The sequence below is a fragment of the Narcine bancroftii genome, chromosome 9, assembly GCF_036971445.1.
Source record: "Narcine bancroftii isolate sNarBan1 chromosome 9, sNarBan1.hap1, whole genome shotgun sequence".
In the NCBI taxonomy this organism is placed as follows: Eukaryota; Metazoa; Chordata; class Chondrichthyes; order Torpediniformes; family Narcinidae; genus Narcine; species Narcine bancroftii.
This window is the reverse complement of record NC_091477.1, coordinates 68,959,303-68,981,234: the sequence shown is the minus strand read 5'-3', so window position 1 is coordinate 68,981,234 and position 21,932 is coordinate 68,959,303. Positions and strand designations below refer to the sequence as shown.

Here is a 21,932-nt window from a genome sequence, read left to right as displayed (position 1 = left end):
TATCAAGATCTGTGATGAAAATGAATCACAACGGCAACACCATTCCAAGAAAACACTGAAAAAAAAAGAAAACGAAGGACCTGAAAAGAAAAGGGCAGGTGTGTCGTCTGCTCCAAGTCCTATTTCCATAATCACACATCTGGCCATACTGGGAAAATTTAACTTTATACCTATTTAGAAGAGGGGGAATCAATCGAGCTGAGTACCAATTTTTGAAATAAAAAAATTGAGTGTAAGGAGCTTCAATCTTCATCCATCTGACCAGGAACTGTGTGAAATCCTCAACATTACCTGCCTACACTATGTGACCATAGGCTCTTGAGATTAAAACCCAAAGTCACTGAATGAATCCGGCCACCTCACCTTGGTCGCAGCCTGCCAAATAAAAGCAAGAGCAGTGCTCTCCATATATCACTTCGCCCTACAATACAGCTGACAACCTATTTTCTTCATTATCAACCACACTCTTTTTGGATCGGAGTTATGTTACTCAGCAAGGAAATTCGTATATCTTTTCACCCCGGCAGGCATCAAACAGTGAACACAATCTGCAAAATGATCCTGTTCCAGAGAGAGCTCTTCCTTTCAGAAGGGAAAAGATGAATGACCCCAGAGGGAAGAGATTCTTTTAAACTTCACTGCTTCATCTCACCCTGATAAATGCATGAAACATGAATAGACCTTATTTTAAATTGATAGAATATGCCCATGTGCCAAAAACCAACTCTGATATCTAACAATTTCTCCTTTTTAAATTTTCTTTTCCAAGTTCGAGGATTTTTTTCTCCCAGCATGAGCATGATTGCAGTTTATCTTCTTTTTACATTGAGTTATGTATTATTATGAGCACAGGATAAACCATAAAACTACTGGCTTTTACTGGAATTACATCTCACACAAGTCTTTCCTTCCTACACTAACTGTAACTGTCCACTTCTCTTGCTTTCTCCCCCTGTTCATTTTGAACTCCCCCATAAACGCACTGGCTGAGGTGCCCAATTACACCCAATGAACCGACCAACTCTGTATTTTTAGAGGGTGGGAGGAAACCAGGGCAGCCTGAGAAAACCCATACAGGTCACAGAGAGAAGGTACAAACTGGATTGGAACCTGGATCACTGGCGCTGTAATAACATTGCACTAACTGCTTTGCTGTCCGTGCTGCCCCTGTTTCATGGGATGAGTTTTCTTCTGGATGCTGAATGTATTGTTAATATTTTGCAAATTTAAATTTAAATTTAGACATACAGCACGGCAACAGGCCATTTTGGCCCACGAGTCTGTGCCACCCAATTACACCCAATTGACTTACAGATCCCTGGTACGTTTCAAACAGTGGGATGAAACCAGAGGCCCTGGGGAAAACCCACGTAGACACAGGGAGAACATACAAATGCCTTACAGACGGTGTGGGATTCGAATACTGGTCCCAGTCGCTGGCGCTGTAACAGCGTTGCGCTGATCACTACTCTCTCTGTAGAGACTTCAATTTTCATGTTCTAGATTAATTTTCTCAATTGATTTAAAACTATTCAACAATTTCTACTCAAGCAACATCCAAGCGACACACGTTAAACCTCCCAAAATGCAACTCCTCACATAACTCTGGACTGAATTTCATCAATCCTGACACTTGCCTAAATAATCAAGATCTTGCTACATACCAGATCTGTTCTCCATACCAGATACTTTAGTCTCATTCACAAATTTGACATGCATTTTTCATACAGAAGACAAACAGCAATGAGCCCAGCACTGAGCCTGATGGTGAACCACAAGTCACAGGCTTCCAGGCCAAAGTACAACCTTCCATTCTCAACCTTTGCTTTCTTCCACAAAGTCAACTTTTTATCCATTTGATCCTTCCTTGGATCCCATGCGATATCCTTACTGAGGAGCCTATCATGCTGAACCTTTGGGCGGCACAGTTAGCGTAGTGGTTAGTGCAACGCTGTTACAGCTCCAGCGATTAGGACTGGGGGCTTGCATCCCATACTGCCGGTAAGGAATTTGTGCATTCACCTGGTGTCTGCATGGGTTTTCTCTGGGTGCTCAGGTTTCCTCCCATCGTTTGAAAACGTACAGGGGGTGTAGGTCATTTGGGTGTAAATTGGCAGCACAGGCTCTGAATGCCAACGTTTCCCAATCTTTAAGCCACAGGACGGCCACCAGTGGAAGGTCGCTGTTGATTTGGGAGGTGCCTCACCCATCAGATAGCTGGACAGTGCGATACTCTGTAATCCATGAGAGCAGCGTTCTGTTAGCATGACTTATCCATACTCTTCCAGATGCTCCCAGACTGTTGCTGCTGAGTCTACCATAAATAATGAGGCCCGAGTCAAGTCAAGTTTATTGTCATCTGATTGCTCAAGTACATCCCAATGAAACAGCGTTCTCCAGTCCTTAGTGCAAAACATGCAGACACACAGCCAGACATAACACGCTTACAGACAAACAATACATAGGCCGGACAAGTATTCATATATGCAAATAACATATATCTTGTTTTGAACAAATGAGAGTCTCGGATGGTTAGTGTGAGCGTTCTCACGGCCTGTGGGAAGAAGCTGTTCCTCAGCCTGGTGGTGCTGGCTCTGATCTTCCTGGATCTCTTCCCCAATGGGAACTGCTGGAAGATGCTTTGTGTGGGGTGGAAGGAGTTCGTGCGCCTTCTTCAGACAATGATCCCAGCAGATCATGCCAATAGGAGCAAGGGAGTCTTCAGCAATCTTCTCTGCCACTCTTATGGTCCTAATCCTTTTCTCTGCAGCAACTGCACCACACTGTGATGCAGCCGGCTGGGACACTCTCGATAGAACTCCTGTAGAAGGTTGATGTGATGATGACTGGTAGCTGGTTCCTGGTCCTCCTGGAGTCCATAATCCTCTCCTTCGTCTCGTCTATGTAGAGACTCAGATTGTTATTCTTGCATCATAGCACGAGATTCTCCACTTCTTTTCTGTAGAGTGACTCATCGTTGTTGCTGATGAGGCCGACGACTGTCATGTCATCTGCAAACTTGATGACACTGTGGGAGCTGAATCTGGCGATGCAGCGGAGGGTCAGTAGCATGAACAGAAGCGGGCCGAGCAAGCAGCCCTGTGGGGTACCAGTGCACACCTCGATGGTGCTTGATTTTCAGCTACCAACCCAGACAGACTGTGGTCTTTCTGTTAGGAAGTCCAGAATCCAGAGAGGGGTATTGAGTCCTAGCAAGGACAGCTTCCCCACCAGCCTCTAGAGAGTGATCATATTAAATGCTGAGCTGAACAGCAGCCTGGCATACCAGTCCTTGTTCTGCAGGTAGGTCAGGATGGAGTGAAGGGACAAGGCAAAAGCATCGTCAGTTGAATGGTTTCTTCTATAGTGGAATTTAAATGGGTCTAATATCTCTGGGAGGTGTGCGTTCCATCACCAGACACTCAAAGGGTTTCATAATGGTGGAGGTCTATGTTACTGGGCAGAAGAGCCGGTGCATAGTTTCTCATTACATTAATAGTCTAGGCCAGGCCAGTGCAGTGACTCATCTAGTTGATCCACTCCTTTACAGCTCCAGGTTCAATGCTGACCTTAGGAGCTTGTACATTCTCCATGGGTGCTCGGGTTCTAATTTAATTGTAAATTGGTCTCTAATGTGCAGGCATGTGGTAGGATCAGAAGGAAGTTGATGGGAGCGTGAGGAGAATAAAACAAGTTAGGGTAGGATTAGTGTAAATAGATGTTTGATGGTCAGCATGAATTTGGTGGGCCGAAGGATCTACTTCTGTGTTCCTTTCTATGATCAGTTACATTCTCAAGACAAAGGCTTGTGTCAACCATGACAATTCCTCCTGCTTCCTGTTGTTGTCTTCAAACCTGACATTGTCTGCTGACCTGTCATTTTCTGCTCACCAGATGTTGTCTGCAGGCCTGACATTGTCTGTAAACTTGATGTTGTCTTTCATGTTACACCAGGAATTTTAACGTAATAATTGAATCGATAAAGACACATCTGGTCAGGCTGCATCATTTAGAAGATGGAATAATACAGTGCAGGACAGACCCTGCAGCCCTTTCAAACTGTCATGTAAAATGGGGTTAACTGGGCAATTTGCATTGTTAGTGACCCAGGTACATGGTGATTTGAAAGGGTCCAATAGAGTCAAATGAGTCAGAACCCCATGGAGTCCATGACCTACCTCAGAGGTGGTCAGGGAACTCAGTAAAACTTACCTGGGCGTCCTGTTCCGGCAATTTGAAAGGGGAAATGGCCAACCTGGTTAATCAGGTGACGTCAGCGCTTGCGTGTGTGCGTCACAGGGAAACCCCTGGCTGAAGAGCCATTGCTGCAAAGCGATGGTGAGGTGGGCTGCCATTGGGGGAGAGAAGTTGCTGCTGCAAACAGGAGGGTAGGAAGTTCGCTGCCGCGATCGTGGGAGGCTGCGATGTGCTTGTGTCCGACGTCCTGCTCCAGTTTCCAAAGACGGCTCAATGAGGGAGTGTGGGAACTATAGCCACCTTCCTTACCCATAATCCCCCAAGCCACTGGAACACTCTGACACTGGCAGAGTGGTTCTAGTCTTGGGGGATTATGGGTAAAGAAGACAGCCATTAGTCCTGCACTCCTCCATTGAGCTGTCATCGTGAACTGGAGCGGCTATCGGGGCAGCAACTGCTCCCCCATTCCCGGCAGTGGCACCTCGCTGGGAGGAGGGGGAGAATAACGAGGGTGGGGTGACCGACAGAGGAGGGGGGAATTATTGTGACAATGATTTTCATACAAGGGCTTCTTTCAGGGTGGTAATTAAACTGGAGATATAACAAAACCCTTAACATATTAATATCAGTACTGTTTTGGGAACACAGGGTTTCAGAACCAAAGCTGAAACAGTTTTGATGATGTCATTAACTAATGATCAAGGAATGAATTTTGGCAACTACTGCCTTTGGTTATTGAATCCTGAAAAGAACTAGGTTTTCTTAAGCTGTTTCTCCATCGAGACTGCATGAGAAGCTCGAGATGCACAAGTCATTGCGGAAATGGAAGCGACTGGTTAAGTATCACAGAGAGAGTGAAGTTATATGGCTTCATTCATCCCCAATAATACTGATCAGTGTGCTTTATGATAGCATCAACATATTGTATGTTACTTCCAAAATGCATTGAATTAAAGAGCCGACTGATGGCCGGTACTTCTGCTGAATATGTGATGTGTCACTCAGCGCGTCACCGCGGGGGTGAGATCCCCCTTAAATCGCCGAGTTGGTGATTTATCAGGTAGGTCTGGCTGTGATTTGAAAGGTGCATCCTGCACCCACGTCCCAGTAATCGCATCCAGTTCCCGGCACTTAACATCTCTGCTGAACCCTAAGCTTTTATTCAACTGAAGCTGTTTACACACGATTCATATTCTTCCTCTTTCACCACTGCCCCAGGCATCATGTTCTAAGCACCCACCACTCTAGGCCCTTTCAAGAAAGGGAAATGTCCAAATGTAAAGGCAGAAGTTCTCCGCCCTTACGTCTAGAGACATCCTTTCTGAATGCGCCGTGGCCGGTTCTGAGGCACTTCTTGGGGAAGGATTATCGGTGGAGTGCAGCGCTCTGCCACCTGACCTGAATGTACAGCCACTGCAAACGGCTGGTTAGGGGCCAGGCTGATGATACCGTCAGCCTGCGACCCATCTCCTCACTCACCCCTCTCCATCCAAGACAGGAGTGGGCGGGAATCAGCAAGGCAGCAGGGCCCGTCGGGAGCCATCAGGGCGGCGGGGACCAGTGGGAGCCATCAGGGGGCGGCCGGTGTGGGCTGTGACAGCAATGGCTGCCTTCCCTACCCATAATCCTCCATGCAGCCGGAACTGTTCTGGGAAACCCAGAATTTGGTGTGTGGGGGGTTATGAGTAAGGAAGACGGCCATTTCTCTGGCTGCATATTTATGATGGTTGCCACTTTGGCACCAGTGGCCCTGCCTCACTAGGATCCGGAGGGCACTACGAGGTGCCGCTCAATATGAATGCAATGCTGGAACAGCCTTTTAGGGCTGCTCTACGGAAGGAAAGTTTTAAGTTTCCCCTCCGTGCTTATAGCCAACCTCCAGGAGGAAGCCTGGCATGAAATGGCCTCGTGTAATAAAAACCCTTTCTCACACAACTCCTGTAAACATTCCCCTCCCCTAAAACCTTGTCCTCTTGCATATAACATTTTTACCTTGAGAGAAAGATTCTGACTGTCAACCCTATCCTTGACTCCCATCATTTTATATTCTATCACGTTACCCCTCAGCCTCCAACACTCCAGACCAAACCTCTCCTTCTGGCTTGTACCAGGCAACATCCTGGTAAATTTTTCTGTCCCCTTTCCAAACCCTCCGCATACTTCCTATAAGGGAATAACCAGAACCGCACACAGCTGTTGGAGAGATTTGGGAGTTAAAATGACTCTTCAGTAGAAGAACCACCAGACATTAGTCTTCTTCCTTGCAAGTTTCAGAACACTCTGCAGCAGTTGACAGATGCAGTCACCAGCCCAGTGGTTGCCTTGGGTGGTGCTGTCCTCATACTCTGCTCTGGGAGTGGCACGTTTGTGTCTGAAATCTCAGCATGTGCAGACACTACCCCTTTACCTATCCTCTCAGGCATGCAAGGCATCAGGGGATGACGAATGCAAATGTGTCTTTATCACTAACCTCTGCTAGAATTTGCCCCACTGCCCAGTCAGCTTGTTGAAAAGGAGTTCATAGTGGGGAAGAGATAAAGGGCGCATGCTTTCATCATCTACAACTTCAAAGGCAAGGGATTTGGAGATAAGGAAGTAAGATGTGAGAAGGAGAAAGAGGATCAACAATTCTGTGGACACAGCTTACAAATCAATGTTCTGATATTAGCACCGTTTTTCTTTGGAAATAGAGACTCGGTTTAAGTAGTGCGCCAATTAGCAGTAACTTTACACATAAACTAGCTATAAACTTGGTTTACCAAGGTGATAAACACATCACCCTGGTAGAAACTGTTGGAGCAGCACAGTTGGGCGTAGCGGTTAGCGCAATGCTGTTACAGCACCAGCGATCAGGACCAGGGTTCAAATCCCGCGCTGTCTGAAAGGAGTCTGTACGTTCTTGCCATGTCTGCATGGGTTTCATCTGGGGGTTCCAGTTTCCTCCCATCGTTTGAAACGCACAGGGAGTTATAGGTCAATTGGGGGTAATTTTGTGGCACGGGCTCATGGGTTGAAAGTGCCTGCTAGAGTGATGTATGTCAACATTTAAATTTAGAAAATACTGATAATACATTCAGCACAGAGAAAATGTCTCCTTGTATTGGGAAATCAAATCCTAAGGGCTTTTAAGGAGGAATTAGCATATCAGTAAGATATATTCAAAAGAAACCTCATCCCATGAAATATGGGCAGCACAGATAGCAAAGCAGTTAGTGCAATGTCATTACAGCACCAGTGACCCACGTTGAAAACTTGGCGCTGTCACTAAGGAGCGTGTTTGCACCTTCTCCTCATGGCTTTCTCCGGGTGGCCTGCTTTCCTCCCACCCTCTAAAAATACAGTGCTGGTAGGTTAACTGAGTGGCAAAGGCACGTGGGCCGAAATGGCCTGTATATGTAAATTTAAACAGGCACCAAGAAGACGCCAGATGAACATAAGACCTGCAGATGCCAGAATCTTGAGAAACCAAAAAGTACCTGGAGAGATTCAGCCGGCCAGGCAGCATCTGTGGAGGGAAATGAACAGTCAACGTTTCAGGTCACAACCCTCTCTAGAGACTTGTCAATGTTTTGGGGTGAGGACCCAAAATGTTCCCAAAACGTTGACTGTCCATTTCCCTCCAAGGTGATGGCCTGACCCACTGAGTACCTCGTTTGCTTGGATTACATCACACACTTGCAGAGTATCACTACACTCTTTTCAGAGATTACCCAGTTTACCTCTTTGGCCGCTATCAGTAGATTGAAACCAGGCAGGTAATTGATGCATCATTCCCTAAAGCCAATCAGATTCCCAATCATTTGAGAAGCCCCTATTGTGCCAGAGTATTTGTTTTTCCATTCTAATTTATGCTCTGCTCCAGGCAGTTCTGAGGTGGTGAATGAAGGACCTGCAGACCCCACCATAAGTGCAGGAGATGGTGTTTGATGGGACTAGTTGGTCGAAGAGGCTTTGTTCAGCCACTTTAGATGGGTTCCTAATCCATTCCGGTGATGGGATGCAACATTTCACTTCCATCTGTCGCAGACCAAATAGAGAAGATCTATATTCAAGGAAGATCTGAGAATATCCTTGAATCGTTTCCTTCACCATCCTGGAAACCTCTTGCTGCAATAATGGTTAATTTTAAAAAATAATAATTAAAAATTTAGACAGATAGCACGGTAACAGGCCATTTTGGCCTACGAGCCCATGCCGCCCAATTACAGCCTGTTGACCTACAACCCCCTGGTACTTTACAAATGGTAGGAGGAATCCGAAGCCCCCTAGAGGAAACCCATGCAGACATGGTGAAAATGTACAAACTCCTTATGGACAGTGCCTGCTTCGAACCTCAGTCCCAATCACTGGTGCTGTAACAGCGTTGCACTAACCGCTACGCCAACTGTGTCGCCCCATTAGGGAGCTGTCAGTTTGCCCATGATAAGTGACTGAGTGTCGTGAACCTGGAATGTTGACTTAGGAAAACATTGACGTGGAATTGAAGGTCATGCTCTGAGTTCTGGGTTTGAGACTTTTACCTTCAAATAACTCTTTTGTTCATACAGAACATAGAAGCAACAACGAATTTCAGTGTGGATGAGGATTAGAATGGCTAAAGCACAGAAGGATCAGATGCTGGTAAAAAGATGACCATCTTCGATGCAGAGGCTGAACAGCCTGTACAATCTGCTCAGCAGGTCGGATGGTCTCTGTGGAAAGAGAAATGTTTTCAAGTTATCAGAGCATTTTCCAAGTTCTCATTGTAGCACTTTATTTCTGGGCTTGGGTGACTGTGTGCACTTAATAATGCCTCAACCACTTATTTTGAGTCAGAGAGTCATGCAACAAAGGAACAGTCCTATGCCAAGCATCAAGCAGCCATTGACACCAATGCCATAGTAATCCTATCTACTCACACTCATGCAGTAGAGGCAATCTACGCTGGGAAATTAACCTCCTTACCTGCATATCTTTGGGATGTGAGCATGTAGCAAACCTTTATTGTCACAGGAGAAAGTCCACATGGATAGCATCAGAGGTCAGGATGGAACCTGGGTCGCTGGTGCTGTCAGGCAACAGCTTCACTATTTTATAATTTTATAACAATTTATAGATTTTTAAAAAACATTTAGACCAGTGGTTTTCAAAATGCCCCCCTGAACTCACATTCCACCTTAAGCAATCCTTATGCCATAAGTGCTCTGTAATTAGTAAGGGATTGCTCATAGTGTATGTGAGAGGAAAGGAAAAGATTTGAAAACCACTGTTTTAATCGTCCCTAATTGACCCGTTATGTGCACATTTTCAGAACTCCAAAGGAAATGGGCCAATGACAATTTCTCTCCTGCAAAATACTTCCATAACAATTGAGTCTAGAGCAGTGATTCTCAACCTTCCCACTCACATCCCACTTTAAATGATTCCTTACCAGTTTGAAAACCATTGATTTTGAGATACACCGCGCTAACAAACCCTTCTGGCTCACAAACCTGTATCACCGAAATACACTAATTAACCTACAAACCCCGTACATTTTTGTAATGAGAGAGGAAACCCATGCAGACTTGGGGAGAAAATACAAACTCCTTACAGACAGCGCCGGATTTGAACTCCGGCCACTGGCACTGTAATCGCACTGCAATAATCGTGCAGTATTAGATGGATTGAGGCTCACACTGCCAATTGAGCAATCAATTTAACTTCTAATCGATAGCATGACATAGCAATATTGCAGTGAGAGTGACTGAAAGATCACAAATTGCAATAGGTCCCTGTGGTGCAGCAGGCACAAAACCTAAGAAGACTGCGCTACAGGCTTTAATCAGCTTAAAGTTGAACACCAGCTGATCATCAGGTCTGTGTAGCCTCTGGTTCCATGTCCCTGACTGATATAGGAAGGGGCTGGCTCGAGCCTTTATATGGGCTGGTGATTGACAGCTGGCAGGTGGGTCCAGCCTCCCAGGTTGCCTGCCTGCAGGTACAATGGTTGCCCCCTGCAGTAGGCCGGTAGGAGTGCAGCCAGTGTGGTGGTTGTATCGCCACAGTTCCCAAACTCTATAAAATCAATCATGTCCAGATGCACAACCAGCTTCAAAGGAATGATAATGCCTTAAGCTAGATGCTAAGGGATTGATTGGCAATCAAAGGAGTTGATCAATAGGTATAATGCTATTGGCACAGTCAGGCAGGATAACATTGCACAATTTTACAACCTGACTTTTGACCTTCCATTTCTCTCTGTGGATACATCAGAGACTGTGATGATTGTCTGTCTCTCCATGGACGCTGCCTACCCTGCCGAGTCCCTCCAGCTTCTCGTTGTCTGTATTTGTGTGGCTGCAGCGAGCAAAACTTTTGGTGCATCCGCACATCGTCCTTGTGTGTATGAGCATAAACTCTAATCTCAATTAAGGATGTATGAATATCTTGGAACAACTTTGAAGATTGGAAGGATAATTCAGAAAACAATGACAAGCTCCCGAAACCCTGCAGGAAAGAAAGAACTCACATTATAAAATGGGACCTTGCCATGCATATTAAATAAGCAACTGGACAGGATATTCTGTTCTGATGGGGAAGTTAATCAGCTAATTGTTGCAGTTTCAGTTCTGGGTTCAACAAAATAATTACTCCCCTGAAATGGAAGTTTCCACTGGTGGATATTGGCACTTTGTGAACCAGTTCTGTGAACTGAGCAGATATGGAATCAAGTTGTCTTCACACTGTTCCATTCCACACTCACCGATCAAACCACCGAGAGAATATGTTAGTCTTACCCTTGAAAAGCATAGCTTGCTGCGCCAGTGTGACAGTTTCATTTTCTGCACCAGGCATATTTTTTATGGGGTTCTGAATAAAGTGATCAATAGACAGATTACATCAGCCTGCCATTTGATGGTTTGTCCCTTTTAATCAAGACTGCTCTTTTATCGCGATTGAATAATTCAAAAATCGGCACTTATTTCTTCTGACTGTTGGACATTAACTGCTGTTTTGGGGATTGAATTCATGATCACTTCCAAATGTATCCACAGGTTATGCCCAGTCTGTCTTTATTTAAAAAAAAACACCACAGTTCAAAAAGTCTTGTGTTGGAATTCTGCAATTGCCTCCATTTCCTTCAACAATTCACTGTTCTTATTTTTATTTTCTGAAAGTCCGTTAAAGTCTACTTATTTCCCAAGGTGTGCAATCTGTTAGCAAGGCCAGCATGAATTGTTCATCAAAACCTCCCGCTCCTCACCAACCCCCCCCACCCTCACTGCCCCCCCAAAAACACGTGCAGAAAGTGTCCAGAAGCACAGAAGGTAGTAAACAAAGCCAGGCCCATCCTCCCATCGACTGAGAACATCTACGTGAGGCGCTGCTTCAAGAAGGCGGCCAATATGATAAAGGACCCCCATCATCCTGGTCACAACCTCGTCTCACTGCTACCCTCGGGCAGAAGGTGCAGAACCCTGAAGACCAGCACCTCCAGGTTCAAGAACATTTTTCAAGAACAAAATTCCTTCATTGTCACATAATGGTACAGAACATGCAATATACATGAATTTGCCTTCTATCTGCCATACGACAAAGAATTCACATTAGCGACGCCTACCATCACTTACAGTAGAGAGAAAGGTAAGTGTTCCTTCAGTCACTGAGTGTCCATGGATTCACCTCCAGCGCTTTGGCAGCTACACATTCTCCGACTCAATTAATTGGCAACTGGTCTCCAGATCTAAACCGATACAAACAGGAAGCCATCAGGGACCAAGGCCGTTCAGGAGCCCTTCTTGCCCTCGGCACCCTCTCTAATCCTGGCTTGGATACCTGGTTCCCATGAGCCAGTCTCCAGCAGCCCGCAGCCCATGCGGTTCCCCCAACCACAAGTCACCCACAGCCTGCTGAGCCCCTCGCTGGTCCGCTGCCATGGTCACCGTCCTGTCGGGTCGTCTCCTCTTCTCGAAGAGGTGCTGCTCCCCTCACTTCTGGTTCTCTGCACTGGTCCTCTGCTCCCTGAAACCCCCTGTGGCTGCTGCTACCACAGGTGATGTCATCTTGGGCACAGAAAGCATGTCAGCCCCTCTACTTCCTCAAGATTTTGCAGAGGCTTGGTCTGACACCAGAAACCCTGGCAAATTTCTGCAGAGGTGTGGAGGATCATGTGCCAACCGGCTGCATCATGGTCTGGTATGGTCTGGTATGGGAACACCAGTACCCCTGAGCGTAAAGCCCTCCAAAAGGTAGTGGACATGGACCAGTACATCTACAGGGCACGCTGCCATTGGAGTGTACCAGCAATCATCAAAGACCCACACTATCCAGCACAGGCTCTGTTCTCATTGTGTACAATCTTTTATTTGTTTACATGTTTATGCTGTGACCAGTTTATTTTTGGCACAACCAATAAGGGGTAATTTCACTACGTCCGCAGGGGAAAAAAGAGAAATCTCAGGGTTGTATGTGATGTCATGTATGTACTCTGACAATAAATCTGAAACCTCCCCAGTTGCAGGATTTTACTTTCAAACACCATCCGGTTTCTTTAACAAACTGCTTAAAGCCTTTATGGAGCTACCTGCATTAGGACCAGGCAGTTGGACCCTTTGGAGCAGCACTATGTCTCCGTTCTCTGCTCTCCTGGGTCGGCACCAGCAGCAGCGCTGCCTCTACAGCAGCGCCAGCGGTGACAATGTTTCCGTTTTGATTTTTCCAATGTAACTTCACCATCAAAAGACAAAATCTTGATGTTGCCTTTGGGCAAATGTTTTGTTTCTATTATTAAAAGTCAACCAATCTGCCAGAAATGAACATTATTAGCAAGTGGAAGAAAAGAGGCCTTGGTAAGAATGATGATGAATCTTCAGCCAAGGTTATATCCCGCACTCCAGATCTGACCATTTTTATTTTATTTTAAAATATACATCATTCATCACTACAAAATATTTAAACACAGAATATTAAAGTCAATAATTTCATAGCAAGTAATGGCATTCCATTATTTAATACATCACCAGTCAATATTCACCTGCAGAATTAAAATGCACATTAGTATGAACACAACTTTGAGCAAGTTTATGTACAATGGCAGGGAGAGCCCAAAACTGTGGCCCTTCGCCATACTACAGATTCCCTGCAGGGTTCTTTCAAACAATGACTCGGGTGATGCTGGCAACAGTTTTCTGTTCAAATTAACTCCTTACTGTCCAGGATGTATGCTAGCCACAGCAATGTCTCTAGTGGTCAAGGGAGGTGTCCAAAACATCAGTCGACACTGTCTGCTCCTTTTCCTACACTGGTATGTTGTGATAACCATGCAAGAGGGCTTGGACAGAGCCGTTGACGGCCGTGCTCCTTTCGTTGGCCTTCCCCACTGCATGACTTCTCGATTAATTCCGCCTTTGTATCTCTACTTTTCATAGAGTCAGTCAGTCCATGCCAAGCCTAATTTACTCATCCAAATTCAATTCCAATTTTTATTATTCTTATCGACTGCCCGCCCTCCCCCTCCTCCACCCCCCCCCACCCCCACACCAATTTCTACCACTCACCTGCACACTAGGGGGGCAAATAACAATGTCTGATTTTGCCCCATTGATTTTTTAAATTTAATTTAATTTAGTGGTACAAACCTGCGCTGGCCAAATACACCAATTAACCAATGAACGCCTTTGGAATGTGGGTTGAAACCGAGTGCCCGGAAGATACAGGGAGAAGATTGCTGATATCCTTGCATTTTGAGCTTTGCCCTTTACCTGGGAACGTTTTTTTTTCCACCGTCTTTCAAAACATGTTTTAATATAGTAATGGAATTTATGCAAAAATGCTCCCTCCAGCTTGGTGTAATTGAGTTTAGAATTTGTGACTCAAAGCTCCAGTAAGGAAGGGGCTGGCCTCTTTAACATTATAATATAACACACAAGATGCTGTTGAGCTGAATGTGTTTGAGAAGAAAAGCTCTCTGAGCTATATGGGTTACCCTGTCAAAAAGTGTCAACAACTCCCATTATAATTACTATTATTTCCTCTAACAACTTGGACACAAAGCTTAAAACCACAGATGCTGAGAAAAAAAATATTTCGAAGACGATTTGCTTTATGGTATTAAAATGCATTTCCTTAAATAGAAGTGATAGGTCTAAGAAGCTTATAATATTCTGAAAAGAACGAGCCCTGAGGGACATAATGTGCTATCAGTGGATTTAGGATTAGTTTCATATATACTGAGTCTGTCCGTACTTACGTCAAGTGTATCAGAGCCTTTAGGGCAATTGTTACAGTTCAGAGTGAAGCACTTAAGCTGAATTAAAGGTGACAAGGAACTGACTTTAAAAAATTGGAAAAATTTGGGCATCAGTTTGAAGTCATTCTTGACTTAAACCGTTGAAGCCATATGTTCCTTGCAATACGAGATACGGAAACTATACTACTTAATCACAGAGAGAGGAAAAGAATAGAGGCCTGTGTGTAAAGAGGTCGGCTTCAGCTTGAATTGAATGATGAGGCAAGACCTTACAAAATTTCAGTGGGCTTGCAATTCGCTGACATTGCAACTCGAGAGAGTTTTGAAGATTTTTTTAATGCTTCTTCCACTTAGCCCTTGATTTGCGCGATGGTTCTTCAGAATTGGTTGGATGCTGTTTAGTGAAAGCAATGAAAAGATCTCAGACGTGGATAATCCTATTGCTTCTTTGCCATTTGCCTTGATTCTCCAAATTTCACCCACTCTCCATCCTGGTTTTTTGAAAACAATTGGGAAAGGTTCTTTTTCAGGGTATTCCATGGAGAAAAGCAGGTAATGGTCACACCTGCAGTTACTGGCTCACTAGACCTCTGCCACTCCGATATAAAACCTACGACCCAAGGATCTCGCTGCCACGTCCCAGCTTGCTTGGCCACGGCACACGAACCATGGGTGTAAAAGGTGGGGCCAGTACTGCGCGCACTGCACTCCACCTAAAAGCTCCTTTGCGCAGGCCCGAGGACAGGTCCACGTCCTCCCCCTCCACGTCCTCCCCCTCCACGTCCTCCCCCTCCACGTCCTCCCCCTCCATGTCCTCCCCCTCCACGTCCTCCCCCTCCACATCCTCCCCCTCCACGTCCTCCCCCTCCACGTCCTCCCCCTCCACGTCCTCCCCCTCAAAAGATGATCACAAACTCAAGCTAGCATGCTGGAACATCAGAACCATGCTAGATAAGGCTGACAGCCACCGACCTGAACGTTGGTCTGCCCTCATTGCACATGAACTCCTCAGACTTGACATCGACATAGCCGCTCTCAGTGAAGTCCGCCTGGCAGATGTAGGCAGCCTCCAAGAACGCGGCGCGGGCTACACACTCTACTGGTCTGGCAAGCCTTCAGATGAACGACGCCTATCTGGTGTAGGCTTCATGGTCAAGAACTTCATTGCCTCCAAACTCGAAAACCTTCCGACAGGCCACTCGGACCGAATCATGTCCATGCGACTCCCCCTTCAAAACAAGCGTTGCATCACCCTCATCAGTGTCTATGCTCCAACCCTCCAGGCGGAACCAGCAGAAAAGGACAAGTTCTACACTGACCTGCGCAACCTCATCCAACGCACCCCTACAGCCGACAAGGTTGTCATCCTTGGCGACTTCAACGCTCGCGTCGGCAAAGACTCAGAAACCTGGCCAGGAATCCTGGGCAAGCATGGCGTCGGCAAGTGCAACGACAATGGGCGCCTCCTGTTGGAGCTCTGCGCAGAACAGTGGCTTGTCATTACAAACACCCTTTTTCAGCAGAGGGACAGCCTTAAGACTACCTGGATGCATCCCCGATCCAAACACTGGCACCTCATGGACTACATCCTGGTGCGAGAAAGTGACAAACGAGATGTGCTCCACACCAGGGTCATGGCCAGCGCGGAATGTCACACTGACCACCGGCTGGTTCGCTGCAAGCTCAACCTTCACTTCAAGCCAAAGCCCAGGAACAGTAAAGCCCCCAGAAAGAGGTTCAATGTTGGAAACCTGCAGTCAGTCGAAGCGAGAGGAAACTTCCAGGCAAACCTCAAAGCAAAGCTCGACGATGCAACCCGCCTCACGGACCCGTCCCCTGAAACCCTCTGGGATCAGTTGAAGACTACCATACTGCAATCCACTGAAGAGGTACTGGGCTCCTCCTCCAGGAAAAACAAGGACTGGTTCGACGAAAACAGCCAGGAAATCCAGGAGCTGCTGGCAAAGAAGCGAGCTGCCCACCAGGCTCACCTTACAAAGCCGTCCTGTCCAGAGAAGAAACAAGCCTTCCGTCGTGCATGCAGACATCTTCAGCGCAAACTCCGGAAGATCCAAAATGAGTGGTGGACTAGCCTCGCCAAACGAACACAGCTCAGCGTGGACATTGGTGACTTCAGGGGTTTCTACCAGGCTCTAAAGGCTGTGTACAGCCCCTCACCCCAAGTCCAAAGCCCGCTGCGCAGCTCAGACGGCAAAGTCCTCCTCAGCGACAATATCTCCATCCTCAACCGATGGTCAGAACACTTCCAATCTCTTTTCAGTGCCAACCGCACAGTCCAAGATTCTGCCCTGCTCCAGCTCCCTCAACAGCCCCTAAGGCTAGAGCTGGATGAGGTCCTCACCCAGGATGAGACATATAAGGCAATCGAACAACTGAAAAGTGGCAAAGCACCAGGTATGGATGGAATCCCCCCAGAGGTCTGGAAGGCTGGCGGCAAAACTCTGCATGTCAAACTGCATGAGTTTTTCAAGCTTTATTGGGACCAAGGAAAACTGCCTCAGGACCTTCGTGATGCCATCATCATCACCCTGTACAAAAACAAAGGCGAGAAATCAGACTGCTCAAACTACAGGGGAATCACGCTGCTCTCCATTGCAGGCAAAATCTTCGCTAGGATTCTCCTAAATAGAATAATACCTAGTGTCGCCGAGAATATTCTCCCAGAATCACAGTGCGGCTTTCGCGCAAACAGAGGAACTACTGACATGGTCTTTGCCCTCAGACAGCTCCAAGAAAAGGGCAGAGAACAAAACAAAGGACTCTACATCACCTTTGTTGACCTCACCAAAGCCTTCGACACCGTGAGCAGGAAAGAGCTTTGGCAAATACTAGAGCGCATCGGATGCCCCCCAAAGTTCCTCAACATAATTATCCAACTGCACGAAAACCAACAAGGTCGGGTCAGATACAGAAATGAGCTCTCTGAACCCTTCTCCATTAACAATGGCGTGAAGCAAGGCTGTGTTCTCGCACCAACCCTCTTTTCAATCTTCAGCATGATGCTGAACCAAGCCATGAAAGACCTCAACAATGAAGACGCTGTTTACATCCGGTACCGCACGGATGGCAGTCTCTTCAATCTGAGGCGCCTGCAAGCTCACACCAAGACACAAGAGAAACTTGTCCGTGAACTACTCTTTGCAGATGATGCCGCTTTAGTTGCCCATTCAGAGCCAGCTCTTCACGCTTGACGTCTTGTTTTGCGGAAACTGCCAAAATGTTTGGCCTGGAAGTCAGCCTGAAGAAAACTGAGGTCCTCCATCAGCCAGCTCCCCACCATGACTACCAGCCCCCCCACATCTCCATCGGGCACACAGAACTCAAAACGGTCAACCAGTTTACCTATCTCGGCTGCACCATTTCATCAGATGCAAGGATCGACAACGAGATAGACAACAGACTCGCCAAGGCAAATAGCGCCTTTGGAAGACTACACAAAAGAGTCTGGAAAAACAACCAACTGAAAAACCTCACAAAGATAAGCGTATACCGAGCCGTTGTCATACCCACACTCCTGTTCGGCTCCGAATCATTGGTCCTCTACCGGCATCACCTACGGCTCCTAGAACGGTTCCACCAGCGTTGTCTCCGCTCCATCCTCAACATTCATTGGAGTGCTTTCATCCCTAACGTCGAAGTACTCGAGATGGCAGAGGTCGACAGCATCGAGTCCACACTGCTGAAGATCCAGCAGCGCTGGGTGGGTCACGTCTCCAGAATGGAGGACCATCGCCTTCCCAAGATCGTGTTATATGGCGAGCTCTCCACTGGCCACCGTGACAGAGGTGCACCAAAGAAGAGGTACAAGGACTGCCTAAAGAAATCTCTTGGTGCCTGCCACATTGACCACCACCAGTGGGCTGATAGCGCCTCAAACCGTGCATCTTGGCGCCTCACAGTTTGGCGGGCAGCAACCTCCTTTGAAGAAGACCGCAGAGCCCACCTCACTGACAAAAGGCAAAGGAGGAAAAACCCAACACCCAACCCCAACCAACCAATTTTCCCCTGCAACCACTGCAACTGTGTCTGCCTGTCCCGCATCGGACTTGTCAGCCACAAACGAGCCTGCAGCTGACGTGGACATTTACCCCCTCCATAAATCTTCGTCCGCGAAGCCAAGCCAAAGAAAAGAAGACCTCTGCTGTGGGAAATTCATCTGGCCTATTTCTCCAGGGAAAGTGGTGTCTCCAAGGTGTTGAAGCTCTGGAAGGGTAATGATATTGGACAGTGGAATTCAAAATGTGTTCTCAGTAAAAACATCTGCTTGTATCCCTTCCCGTCATCGCACTTCTCTGCACCCTAAGTGTGCGGTTTATTTTACAGACCAGAGATTTATGAGGGTCACTCCCAGGTTGATCGAGAGGACTGGCAGCTTGCCACAGGGATGGTGTCCTCTGCTCCAGCACACCGCAAGACCCTCCAAGGGCTGCCTGCCGGTGAGCCAGGCAAGAAAGAGCTACATTGCCTGCACCACTGACCAGCACTGCAGAAACCAACATGACTGGAGGTAATACAGCAAGGTTGGACAAAGCAGGTCCTCACAGCGACGCTGTGATTTTTGCCTTCAACTCTATTCTGTTTGGCAATCAGTCAGCCCCACCAATGCATGCACATGTGAGCATGCGCACGCACACTCACGCACACATGCTCGTGTGCACATGCACACACGTCCGTGCGCACATGCTCTTGCACACTCACATGCATGCACACATGTGCACATGTGCACACACATGCACTCACATATTCATGCACAGACACACACACACATGCTTGGCACACACACATACATATACTCATACTCACATGCTCATGAACACACATGCACACACAGACATGCTCACATGTTCAAGCACACACACACACACACACACACACACACACACACACAGACACACACACACGATGCATTCTACTTCTTTCCCTTACCATGCAGACGGCTCAGAGAAGTTCTCCCACTTTTTCACCACTCTCCTTTTCCATTCTCTGCTGCTTTCATGTGCCCCTCTCTCCTTTTCCATATGTCCATGCCCTTTTTACCTTTCTCTTTGTCAACCACCCTTGCTGCTTCCCTTTCTCCATGCCCACCTCCTACTCACACAGTCAGAATGAAATGCTCAGCTCCAGTGCTATGTTTCTTCATGATCATTGGGGCATCAGAGGTGAGCAAATTTAAATTTTTGACAACATCTCAGATGATCTTTCCTGGAACCAACACACTAATGGCACTATGAAGAAAACATCTTAGTGCTTCTACTTGCTCAGGAGTTTGCAGAGGTTTAATATGACCCCAGAAACACTGGCAAATTTCTACAGAGGTGTGGTGGAAAATGTGCCGATCGACTGCACCATGGTCTGGTATGAGGACACCAATGCCCTTGAGTGTAAAGCCCTCCAAAAGATAATGGAAACAGCCCAGGACATCACAGGCAAAACCCTTCCCACCATCCAGAACACCTACAGGAAACACTGCCAGCAGAGAGCAGCAGCAATCATCAAAGACCCTCACCAACCAGCACATGCTCTGTTCTTGTTGCTGCCATCAGGACAGGATTCCCCTGATCATCACTTACAATCAAATAGATCATCCTCCGCCTACTATATATCACTTCACCAGACCCATCTTCCCCTCTCCTCCCCTCTTTACCTTTCACAGGGACTGCTCCCTCCATGATTCCCTCATTCTCTCATCCCTTCCCACCAATCACCCCCTTGGCACCTACCCCTGTGACTGCAGAAAGACACTTTCACCCACACCTCATCCCTCACCACCATTCGGGGCCCCCAACAGTCTTTCCAAGTGAAGCAACAAGCTGTGGGGGTCATCAACTGCATCTGGTGCTCCCCGTAAATTGGAAGAGCAACACCTGATGTTCCAGCTGGGCACTCTCCCACCGGATGGCATTAACATCAACGTCTCCAGTTTCTTTTGGGCCCCTCCCCTGTCCCCCTCTCTTCCCCATCCCTCTGTGTCCTTGGCTCAAGCTCTTCATTCAGAGAGCTAGTCCCTTCCCTATTCACTTCTCAGCATTTATCTATTGTGCCCTCCCACCCACATTCACCTATGTCCTCTTGCCTGTGCTCCTCCCCCTACTCCTTCCCCTCCCATCATGTTGAGACGTCTGCCTGTTTTTGGCTCAAACCTTGATGAAGGGCTCAGGCCCGAAATGTTGTTTAAGTATTTTTGCTATGTAAAGAATGCAGTGTGACTTGTTGAATTTCTTCAGCACTTTTGTGTAAACTCAGGTCTGTATGTGATGACATGCTTGTACTCTGACAATAAATCTGAACTTACTTACCGACTTGAGGGTCTTTCGGATGTAGGCAGATACGTGAGGTAATTCACAAAGTTAGCTTGAACACTTATAAACCTGGACAAAATTATTTTACTCAGTGATAATGTGATTTTCAACTGCGCAATGCCTTTTTTTTGGGGTGGGGGCATGATTAAAATGAATTTCTAGCCTACTGTTTTCTCCTTCAGAAGTGATTTTAGTTCCCCTGCTGTGGTGCAGTTTCTGGCAGGTGTACCTCTCTAAATCTGTCTGTGTAAGTAGACTGATAACTGAAATCGTCCGAATTAATGGAATTGACCTGAAATCTACAAGTGGGTCACTAAGAAATGTTAGCTTGCAAAATTACATTTTTTATATTACGTCTATTCCAAATTCCTACTGATTCCATATTAAATTTAGAATGATTTGTAAGCTCCCATACCCTAGAAATTCTGTTCACTGACAGTTTCTGTGTTCAATCCACAAAGCATTAAAAACTCTTATTTAAGTTCGTTGAATTTAAAATAGCGAGAAAGCAATAACACATCAACGTTGGTAAATGTCGGGGAATGCAAGGATCGATCGGATTGCTGCTGAGATTACTGCTACTGGGAAGATTCCAGGAGGTTTTCAATACACCACCTCCCACCTTTATGATACGCTGCTTCTCCTTTTGGTCAGTGCCTCAATGCAGGCAGCAGCAGACTGCTTTAACTGTTGTTGAGATATGAAACATCTCTTTGGGTTGAGTCTCAGCTCCTTAGGCAAGTTGACTGATATGGTGTCAGAGGGGAAAACCTGGGACAGGAGCCAAATCCAACTCAAAACCATCCCCTTTGTTTCCATAGAGCAAGGCAATGTGGTCCTTCCAGTTGTGGGAGTGGGGAGGTCATTTAAATGTTATATGCCTTCATTTTAGTCGCTGTTTTAATTTTAACCATAGGAAGAAGATACGGAATCCTGGATTCCAAAACTTGGTTCAAGAGAAGTCTCTTTCCACCAGCTATCAGACTCTTGAAATTCCTTTTACTCCACTAATCATAACCTACTCTGACACCACATAAAGAACTGTTTACTCCTACCTAATGCCACCTTTTTCTTACACGATGGTAGTCAGCAAAATTTATTACCTAACTTTAGAATTATTATCTCTTTTGTTCAGTTACAGCAAGTAAGAATTTCATTGCATATGACATATGTGTGTAACAGTAAACTTCATCATGGTCTGGGTT

At 46.5% G+C, this 21,932-nt stretch overlaps 1 long non-coding RNA gene across 2 annotated transcripts in view; it reads left to right on the top strand.

The window, feature by feature from the left end:
• The window catches only part of LOC138742969 (uncharacterized), a 91,017-nt gene extending 69,312 nt beyond the window's left edge, over positions 1-21,705 (top strand). The window contains exon 5 of one of the 2 annotated variants that reach the window (XR_011344544.1): positions 21,644-21,705. This is a non-coding gene — a long non-coding RNA (uncharacterized lncRNA). Of the gene's footprint in view, positions 1-8,744; positions 8,991-21,643 lie in introns of those variants that run through there. The other variant, XR_011344543.1, reaches the window with a different exon arrangement.
• The last annotated feature ends 227 nt before the right edge of the window (positions 21,706-21,932 follow it).